The sequence below is a fragment of the Melanostigma gelatinosum genome (assembly GCF_949748355.1).
Source record: "Melanostigma gelatinosum genome assembly, chromosome: 16".
Classification (NCBI taxonomy): Eukaryota; Metazoa; Chordata; class Actinopteri; order Perciformes; family Zoarcidae; genus Melanostigma; species Melanostigma gelatinosum.
The window spans coordinates 1,499,610-1,510,410 of record NC_136649.1 but is presented as its reverse complement, the minus strand read 5'-3'; positions in this window follow the sequence as shown (position 1 = coordinate 1,510,410).

The window sequence follows — 10,801 nt, the reverse complement described above, 5'->3', positions numbered from 1 at the left end:
TTGCTTATCCGAGGCAACCTTCACTTTAGTGGGTGCAATGGCATCAACAATATTTTTAACTTTAAAATTGAAGCCATCTACAAGCTCATTGACTGAGAGGCAAGAGAGGGCTGGTGTGGAGGAGAACTTCTGAATAAATAGTTCACTGGTGTTTTCAGAGATGTAACGCTTTGTCATAACCTTGGTTTTGACATTTGTGTGCAAGGAGATTGCACCTTCAAAGAAAACACAGAAATGGTCAGAGAGTGCAATATCAGTCACAGCAACCTTGGAAATGTTTACACCTTTGGTGATGATTGGGTCCAGAGTGTACCCCCTGTTGTGGGTGGGTCCTGTCACATGCTGAGTCAGATCATAGTTATCAAGGACACCACATAGTTCTATAGGCTCTCTGTCCTGGGGATTATCAACATGGATATTAAAATCACCAACAATAACAACACAGTCAAAATCAATACAGATTACAGACAGCAGTTCAGTAAACTCATCAAAGAAGGTTGCACAGTATTTAGGCGGTCTGTAAATGTTTAGGAATAAAGCTTGAGTGGAATTCAGAGCCACATATTCAAAATAACCAAAATGACCAAAGGACATCTGCTTGCATTAAAGAGAATCATTCAATAAAACAGCAACTCCACCTCCTTTCTCATGCGCTCTTGTTTCACTCATGAAACTGAAGTTGTGAGGTGTTGATTCAATAAGAACAGCTGCACTGTTATCTTGATTTAACAAAGTTTCAGTTAAAAACAAAATGTCCAGTTTGTGCCTGACAATAAAATCATTGATTAAAAATGTTTTTCCTGACAGAGACCTGACATTTAACAAAGCTAAGTTTAATGTGGTTAAAGCTTTCTTTGCCCAATTTATTTGGACAGGCTGACGAGGAATGTATGCTAAGTTTGATAAGTTTGCAGGTTTACTATTGTTTCTTCGCAGCCTCACCTTTCTTTTTCTATAAACTTGCAGGACAGGAATTGAGACGGCTAGCTGCATACAGGGCCCCGACTTTTAACCGTAGCGTAACCATGTAGCGCGACGACGTAGCGCGACGACGTAGCGCGGCGACGTAGCGCGGCGACGTAGCGCGGCGACGTAGCGCGGCGACGTAGCGCGGCGACGTAGCGCGGCGACGTAGCGCGGCGACGTAGCGCGGCGACGTAGCGCGGCGACGTAGCGCGGCGACGTAGCGCGGCGACGTAGCGCGGCGACGTAGCGCGACGACGTAGCGCGACGACGTAGCGCGACGACGTAGCGCGACGACGTAGCGCGAGGACGTAGCGCGAGGACGTTGCGCGAGGACGTTGCGCGACGACGTTGCGCGACGACGTAGAGTAACGACGTAGAGTAACGACGTAGAGTAACGACGTAGAGTAACGACGTAGAGTAACGACGTAGAGTAACGGCGTAGAGTAACGACGTAGCGTAATGACGTAGCGCAAGGACGTAGCGCAAGGACGTTGCGTAACGACGTAGAGTAACGACGTAGAGTAACGACGTAGCGCAAGGACGTAGCGCAAGGACGTTGCGCAACGATGTAGAGTAACGACGTAGAGTAACGACGTAGAGTAACGACGTAGAGTAACGACGTAGAGTAACGACGTAGCGCAAGGACGTAGCGTAAAGAAGTAGCGTAACGAAGTAGCGTAACGAAGTAGCGTAACGAAGTAGCGTAACGAAGTAGCGTAACGAAGTAGCGCAACGAAGTAGCGCAACGAAGTAGCGCAACGAAGTAGCGCAACGAAGTAGCGCAACGAAGTAGCGCAACGAAGTAGTAACAACGCAACGTAACAAATGTAACAAACACATGGACATTCGACACATGGTTTGCAGAAACATACAGTACAATACATTTTTTCCTGGAGACTGGGCAGAATTAGTTGAGACTGCAACCAAACGGTTGAGGAAGCCATCAGTGCAGTGAAGCAAGTGTACTGGAATATTATAGGTATAAAACAATGAAACTTCATGGACTGGTGGATCATTTTCTTTACCCTCTTATCTGTTGCAAGAGACAACCTCTGAAAATGGAGAATTCCATTAAATAAAATGAACAATGAGGAACAAAAACAAACTCTGCCCCCATGAATGTTAATTCATTCATTGTTTATATTGATTATGTATTAGCTCTCGTCAGCTTCCCTCCTCCTCATCAAAGCCAGTCATCTCACGCTCTATAACTATTTTCATATGAACTCTGAAAAGGCAGGTTTCCTCAGCCGCTCTCATCTGTCACCTAAAGCAAGACAAATGAGGGAGCAGTTCATGTTCATGTACATTTCTGCGCAGACTACACAAAGCCCATACATTAAGCCAGCGAGGTTCACTGCAAAGGCTAGTGCTGGCTTCCTGCAGCCTGAGATCAGATTCAGCTCTTTGATTTTCTTCATGTGTAACGCACCCTGCCAGCTGCTGAAGCCAGTGTCACAACGGCTCAATTCTCCTGCAGGGGAGTATTGATGAATTCAGTAGAACACTCTAAGTTACAGCTCAGTTAATGTGAACGCTTTACAGGACATGATGAAATGCCATATGTTTTTATTTAGATGCAAATCATACAGCCTGTCTCTGACACTATTGGTGGAATAGATTTGACCGCGGACATACTGCTAGATGTAGATATTGACATCACTTTCAGACATATTCACTCTCATGAATGAATTTGATGAGATGTAGAGACAGAGAGGTCGAGAGACGTACAGATACACATGTAGGCCTTAATAAAGACAGACAGTAGATGAGATCTGATGAGACATACATACCAGATGTACTTCTAGCCTCCTCTCACTTCAGTTCAATGTAATTCAGATGAGCCTCTAATGGAAAAAGACGAAGGACAGTCATGCTGCATGTTTTCAGGGCCGTAGCTCTGATGTCAGGAATACTGGCTCTTACATGTAAGTGGAGACAGCACAGGTGAACAGGCTAACAAATATAAATCATGATTGTAAATATAAAATATTAATTATGTTGTTTGTTTAAATATGCACATATATTTACAGAAGTGAACATTGGATAAAGCCAGCTTCAAAATTCCTGTTTCGTTTTATTGACATATTCGAGTAAAATGTTTCTACAGAACAAATATTGGATATCTCTTTGTATCACTCCATAAATCACAAAATACTGACAACAGCCATAACAAATCAATATAGACAGGAATGCAAGTGTACAGTTTGATGTATGTCAGTGCTCCTGAAGTGGAGATTTCTGGCTCAGAATCTGAGAAAAAACTAACAAATTTAGAGAATATGGTGTTTAATAAATAACTAATAGATATCACCATGAAAGCACCCAGTTGATTACTCACATTAAGACAATTATTTTAATATTACAAGTTTCCAAAATGGGGACTTTTGGTGAATTTAGAATAATTCTACAGACACAAATAGACTAAACACCTGCTTGTGTATGTTGGATGTTATGGCAGCAAAATAGAACAAAATGTAGAAATGTACCAGTTTGAAACAATTCTTTAACACTGGCTGTTCATTTGGATGTGTTGAATTAATTCAACCTTCATTTATAATATAATATTTTTTCAGAAATACTTTCAAATATTCTATTGTTTTTGACTGTAATTTGAATACCTGTTATCTATATGTCTGTTATATATCTATATATAAGTCATAACTCATGAACCATGTGATGTTGTTGAAGCTCTGGAAAAATGAAACTTGAGTGAAGACATTTTGTTTTGGTCAACGTTGTGCATTTAAAAGCGTTTCACAGTTTACAGGATAGTCTATAGTTTCATGTACTGATCTGAGCATTTCAGTCCACCATCATACATTCTGCTGGGTTCAAATAGTTAAAAATCTCATTTATTAATGGATTATGTTAATTTGTGTTGGCCTAATAATGATCATATTTAGGAACTCTGTAGTACATACAACTTTAAACACTTGTAGTACCTCAGTGTCCTCAGTGATGTTGATCCCTCCTTTTCTCTTTTAGGTGGAGGGAGAAAGAGATTCATATGAGCAGCTATAGGAGAATACTGAGGATGTCTCTCAGTACACTATATCATTCATTATAAATAGGAGAATAAAATGTATTCATTTTTCATTTAAAAACACATTGATGTGCAGCTTCTGTATTGTTTCCTTTTAGTCAGAAGATATTTTTTTCACAGGTGTTACTAATAACACGTGTCCCACTAACCACACCAGCATGACCGGCACCAGGGCCCCGAACCCGGAGCGGCTCCGTGGACTTCAGCCATCATTCTTTCCGTTGTTTCCACCTGTGCTTTCCCTGCCGTCACACGTCAAAATGTCAAAATGTCAACATGTCAACATGTCTGCAGTGAGAAGGCCTGCTGCTGACAAAGCATCCCTCTCTCTCCACATAAGTGTGTCAACAGAAGAGTGAGGGGGAAAGGGCTCCCCTCTGTGGTGGTCAGGGGTTACTGCAATACTAAAGGCTCAAATGAAAACTTACTGAAAATATGTGTTTCTGTTGTAGGAAGTAAACAGGTGAAACAAAATGAACAAACACTAGTTGACTATTTCTTTTTAGAGTTCTGCCTCATGCATATCTGTCAGATACGTTTCACTGAAGGCGCTCATGCTTCACTGTAAACAGCACAACAGCTGAGGACTGAACATCATGTCTGGTAATTACCTCAGAAGAAGCTCCATATTCTGTAATTACAAGCTACTTACACATTGGTGGCTTATAAAGACTGATTCATTCTTGTTATCTTTCAATTTACCTTTTTGTTTTCAAAACTTAATTTGCATAAAACAATGACAGATGGATTCAGTAGTTCCCCACTCTGTCCTGTCAGCGGGAAGTCATGCTAAGTGCAAATACAATTCGAAAAATAAATTCATAATCTGGTATTTTTCAGCTGTCTGATTCTGTCTTTTTAAGGTCAAAGTAGATTTGTCTTCCCTATTTTAGAGATATTTCACATTTTGCTTCACCATTATCCAATTCGCTTTTGTTGTGATGCTTCGGCTAAACCCGTCCCTCAATGGTTCCATTTAACATTGGCAGTACATACATATATATATATATATATATATATATATATATATATATATATATATATATATATATATATATATATATATATATATATATATATATATATATATATATATATGTATATATATATACATGTATATATATATACATATATATATATATATATATATATATATATATATATATATATATATATATATATATATATATACATATATTATTCAAATGAAGCAAATAGAAAACAGAACATTAAGGCCCGGTCCTCTGTTCCACCTCTTCTGGATCACCGTCCCTGCAGACCCGGTTCTGGATGCACACGGAGAGCGTGGAGCAGAGAAGACATCCAGATCTGTGGGGTTTAGTAACACGCGGCGCTGGCCGGACCACCCGTAAGGATCAGATAAGTGTATGTGGCAAGTCTGGCCCGGATCAGCGTGGCACTTGGAATTACACTGATGTTGAAGTGCCCCCCCCCCCCCCTCCGCGGCCTTATAACCACACTGTTCCCTTGTAATAGATTTCAGCAGGTTTGTAGCTTTCCTCTGCGCTTGTTTATTATTGTTCCAAATGACAGAGTGCAGAGTTTAGGGTGGAGGAGCCGGGCTGATGGTGGTGGTGGTGCCTTTGAGCCTGCTATGGGTTTTCTATACTCATGAGAACCAAATGTCATGACAGGGATCAGGAGAAGAGGAAAATCATCCAAGGTGAGGATATGCGTTAGCTGGGCCTTCACAAGTACAGCAATAAAGACGTGTGTGTGTGTGTGTGTGTGTGTGTGTGTGTGTTCCACGGAAAACCAATCATCGTCAAATTGGAACACGGCAACTGTCAGTCCACACCCAGAGAGTGGAGTTTTAGCCCAGCAGCTCAAGAGCTTTATGGGGTTTTAAAAGCCACATATCCTGAAGGTCCGCTCATCCAACCATCCTCTGTCTGATGGGCAATGTGCTACTGACGACAGCTGTGTGTGTACGTGTACAGACACACACACACACACACACACACACACACACACACACACACTTGAGTGATGAGAGTGGGTGAAGAGGGGGTCAACAGTCACTCTCCTTGTGTATTGCTCAATGCCCCCCCCTCCTTTCAGCTACACAACAACCAGCAGCAGCTCGGTAGCTCTGCTGTAGAAGTGTTACATTTAACTTGAATTCTGTTTTTTCTTTTTACATTATATGCTGTCATGGTCGATCACATGCCACATGCCGCGGTCTTTATTAACTCTCACTCATTCACTTTCCTACAACAAACAAACAAACGGCTACATTGAGGTTAGTGTACTTAAGTATTTTCATTTGATGAAATGTACACTTTAACCGATGGAAGTCAACAGCTGCTATATTGAAATCAATAAAATAAAAGTGAAATTAAATTTTCTGTCTCTGTGCAGTTAAAATTGAAAAAAATAATAAAATCTTCATTTGAAGATATGAATATGCATAATTGCTGTACTGATAGCTCATTTCAAGTAAGAATGCTCATAACGGCCTTTTTGTGAAATGATAAAGACAAGTTTGCAACCTAATTAATGAATTATTATTTTTAAACCTGAAAGTTTAAATATAAAAGTACAAAAATAAAAACTTTTATTTCAATGTTGTCATACATAATACACACACACTAATGCAAAATGACAATTTGAAAAATGTGTTTTAATCTTTGCGGCAATGACGTTCATACATGAAACATAAGAGCGGAATATTGTACTTCAGACATTAGTTGTTTATTTGTCATTATTGCAGACTTACAAAGCCTTCTGAATACTATTATTATTATTAAGATTTTATTTGTACAGGGACAGTTCACATTAATCGACAGCACACATTAATAAAAACATGACTGTAAATGTGACAGTGTTAGCTAAAAAAGCTAATTTTCAACCGTTGTCCCTGGGCACGGTGTTAGAAGCCGCTAAAAACATTTAAACATTTAAAAACTGTTTAAAAAGACAACAACACAAAAACAAGCAAACAGAGCTGTGCAATACAATCCTGCAGACACAGGATCAAACATGACAGACAAGCAGGCAGGCAGACAGACAGATAGACAGACAGACAGACAGGCAGACAGGCAGACAGGCAGACAGGCAGACAGGCAGGCTACATACGGACATGGCAGGCATGAGACTGTTAGTGCTGACACACCTGGTTGTTAATGAGCCAGGCTTTGAGGTTGTGTGTGAAGAACCTGTATGTGGTGCTCTGTCTTATGTGTGATGGGAGAGTGTTCCAGGTGACGGAAGCTGTGACAGAGTATGATAGCTGGCTGAACTTGCTTCTCCTGCCTGGGACCACTAGGTCCCCGCGAGCTGTTGCTCTGGTTAGTCTGCTATTGGTCTTTTGTGTTATGAAAGTGCTCAACGGGGGAGGTGCAAGGCCATTAAGAATTTTAAAGGTTAAGCAGCTGTTATGGAATTTGACAAGACTATCCCAACACAGAAGATGGTATTTGGGCAAGATGTTGCAAATGTGGTAGTGTCTGGGCTTGATGTCAAGTACCTTGATAGCCTGCTTATAGACGGACTGTAGGGGCTTCAGGGTTGTGTTGTGAGTGTGTGACCAGGTGGTTAGACAGTAAGTGATATGAGGGAGGATCATTGCATGAAAGTACAGTTTAGCAGCTTCAGTTGTGAGGTTGTTGCGTATGTATCTGAAATTATGTAGACTAAACTTGACTTTTGCCATTACATGCTTCACTTGTTTTTTGTATGTGAGTGTGGAGTCAAGAATGATCCCCAGATATTTGTAGTTAGGGACCACCTGAAGCTGTTCACCAGATATGTACACAGGATGCTCTGTTGTAATATTATTCACCCTCTTTGAGAAAAACATGCAGACTGTTTTTTTCACATTGAGATGTAAGCAAGAGTCTGACAGCCACTTAGTGACATGGACCATTTCTTCAGTGAGTTTGTCTGCTGCCTGTTTGATGTTGGGTGCATGTACAAAAATGACTGTGTCGTCAGCGTACATCTGTATATCCACCCGTGCACATACTGATGGCAGATCATTAATGTACATGCTGAAAAGAAGAGGACCAAGCACAGAGCCCTGTGGAACACCGACACTGTAATTGAGGATGGGGGATGAAACACCGTTGATCTGTACACACTGCGTTCTATTGTCCAGGTAGGATTTGAACCAGCATAGGGTGTCAGGAGAAAAATTAAATTTGGCCAATTTTGTAATTAATATGGAATGATTTACTGTATCGAAGGCTTTCTTTAGGTCTAGAAACACTGCTCCCACCACTCCCCCTTTATCTAGCTTGGCTTTAACCTGTTCTGTAAAGAAGCAGTTGGCTGTTGCAGTAGAATGCTGGGCTCTAAAGCCAAACTGCATGGGGTGGAGTCTGAAGGGACTGCTATTGAGGTGAGCAATTACTTGTTGTGCTACACACCTCTCGGCTACCTTAGAGAAAGCGGGGAGAATGCTTATTGGCCTGTAGTTATTTACATGGGTTCTATCACCTGCCTTAAAGATGGGTGTAATTATAGCTGGCTTCCAGACCCTAGGGAAAGCATTCTGTTCAAAAGACAGATTAACTAATTTAGTGATGGGATATAACAGTGACTCCTTCATATTCTTAAGAAACATGGTGTCTAGTCCGAATACATCTAAGGCTTTAGAGTTTCTAAGTGAATCTATCACCTTCAGCACATCAGTTTCAGAAATGGGTCTTAGGCTGAAGACTGGTTGAGTAAAGTCTGTGGAGGGGAGAATGGTGGGCCCATTGTTTGCATTCTGTGTGAGAGACTTAACGGTATCTACAAAGTAAGAATTAAAGGCGGTGGCGATCTCCTGCTGGTCACGTGTTAAGTTGCCATTTAAGTTAACCTGGATTTGATCTTCTGAGTTGTCACCAGTTTTCCCTGCCAGCAGCTTAATATTTTTCCAAATTATTTTAGGGTTGCCCTTTGCTTCAGTTAATATTTGGATAAAAAAGTTAGCTTTTGCCTTCCTGATTTCTTTTGTGACCTTGTTTCTAAGCATAACAAATCTGTGTCTATCAACAGTTAGTTTGGAACTGAGGGCTGATTTAAGTGCCCTATCCCGTTCTTTCATGATCTTCCAGATGTCACCCTTTATCCATGGCAGAGATGTTTTTTGCCCATGTTTTGGTTTTGAGACCTTCTGGAATCTACCTTTTATGGACTGGATGGTGGAGATCATGACCTGACTGTCTTCCTCAACATTAAGATTTTTCAGATTATATATCCAATTAATCTCTTTGATAGTGTTCTCAAATTCAGTGATGTTACCCCTAGGTATTCTGGGACGTTGTGGCTTTCTGTTTGTGGTAAAATTAAAACGGTGTTTAGTGAGTTTCCGGGCTATGAGTGTCAGATTGTGATCAGAGAGACCTGTCACCATGTTGAATGATTTAGTGATCCTTTCTGGTTTATTACTGAATACAAGATCAATCTGTGACTGGGTTGTGGAGGTGATCCTAGTAGGGCCTTTGATCAGCTGAGTTAAATCAAAAGCATCAACAACCTGCTTTAAGGGTTTCCTGACGGATTTGTTCTCCCAGTTGATGTTGAAATCACCCATTATTATGACCTCCTTTTCGAGATTACATCCTTTTAGCATAGATTGAATTTGCTCAAAGAAAATGCTTTTGGCAGTGGGTGGACGATAGATTCCAATAAGGGTGAGAGACATTTGGGGAGACAATATCACATTCAAACCAATACATTCAAGATCGTTTTCACATGGTAATTGAATCTGATTACATTGAATGGTATCTTTGATGTAAAACATTATTCCTCCATACCTATTTTCGGATCTATCCTTTCTAAATACATTATATCCAGATATGTTAACAGCAGCCGGGGGGGAGTTACTATGTAGCCAGGTCTCAGAGAGGCATAAATAGTGCAAATTAGAATGCTCAAGTAGATGTTTTATTTGATCACTTTTGGGGATGAGACTGCGGATATTCAGATGTCCTCCGAAAAGTCCTTTGGGTTTGGCGTGAGTGTCCCAAATTATTCTAGCATGGTTTACTGTACGGAGAAAACTGTGTTTTCTGAGTTTCAGAATCGCTGGGTTTAGACTTTTGCGCGCAGCGGGTCTTGTTGCAGCGTCGCGATCATTCAGCCTGCAGCGCGACATCGGGGCAGTGGAACAGGACTCACCCAGCCCGCCGTTACCCCCCAGCCGAGTAGAGCCGAGGTGCGCGACGTGGAAGCGACCTCCGGTGGTAGTCCCGGACAGAACGGAGAACCGATCGTCGACAACCGTGGAGTTGGACAGATGTAGTTTGTCAGTGCCACCATCTTCGTCGACCCGAATCAAGCAAGTTCCAGCGGCTACGGAGTTGGACACCCTCCGCTCGTCCCCATCCGTGGCCTGGTCCGGAACGCTGGTCTCTCTGCCGGCCCCTCGTCTGGCCCCTCCTTGGGCCTCCACGCTCGAACAGAGGTACGAAGGGGAATTAGGCACGGGATGTATTTCGAATTTTGCACCTCCCGCAGTATCCACACATACCTGGAAGTTATCGGCGTTGCGTTCCTCTGTGCGTCCCACGCTGTCACTCCCAACATTGAGATTGTTTGCTGTCGGAGAAGGTCCTGGACATTGATGTATATCTCCAGACAATAGTAGACAAATACAGATAATAAGTCCGACTGCATTGACTTGCTTTTTTGTTTTAGCGGTCCGTTTGTGAGCCTTTGCTGTCCAAGTAGGATAAATGAACATAAGCAACAGGCTCAGCTTGCCGAAGCCGAGATTCGTCTCGGATTTGTTTGTTTGGTGATATCTGAAAGTATTGAAATAACTAGCTGGGTATG